Source organism: Cheilinus undulatus, linkage group 14 (assembly GCF_018320785.1).
Source record: "Cheilinus undulatus linkage group 14, ASM1832078v1, whole genome shotgun sequence".
In the NCBI taxonomy this organism is placed as follows: Eukaryota; Metazoa; Chordata; class Actinopteri; order Labriformes; family Labridae; genus Cheilinus; species Cheilinus undulatus.
Window position 1 is genome coordinate 45,915,257 of NC_054878.1, and position 761 is coordinate 45,916,017.

The following is a 761-nucleotide window of genomic DNA, read 5'->3' on the forward strand; positions in this document are numbered from 1 at the left end:
ATGATGATGATGCAGAGGGGGAGGGGAGGACTGACAGTGGGGTACTACAGCACTGCTTCTCAACCTGGGGCCGGCGACCCTGAGAGGGGGCCGCCAGATGCCTTCCAGAAAATAGAGAATATTTTTAAACAATTTCCAATTTTATATTTTGCCAATTTTTATAAAGTATATGCATACAATTAGTTTGTGTTTTTTAGCGACAATGAACGATTCATTCATTACATGTAAAATAACAATAAGGTCACGGTCAGATTTATGCTGTACGACGGAGTATTAGGGCCACACGATTGTATTATTACGAGAATAAAGTCCTAATATTATTAGAATAAAGTCCTAATATTATGAGAGTAAAGTCCTAATATTATGAGAAAAACCTTGTATTATTACGAGAATAAAGTCCTAATATTACGAGAAAAAAACGTGTATTATTACAAGAACAAAGTCGTAAATTACCATAAATAAGTTGTAATATTATGATGATCAGATTATTATCACAATCAGGACAATACTCCGTCGTAGATCCGTGGTGCCTTGGCAGACTGTCTTTCTTGTAATATTTCATTCTCGTAATATTACGACTTTATTCTCATAATAATACGACTTTTTTCTCGTAATATTACGACTTTATTCTCATAATAATACGACTTTTTTCTCGTAATATTACGACTTTATTCTCATAATATTATGACTTTATTCCCATAATGTCAAAAAAAATGTATTCTTTTAATTTTTTTTCTCTCTTTGTGTGGCCCTAATATTCT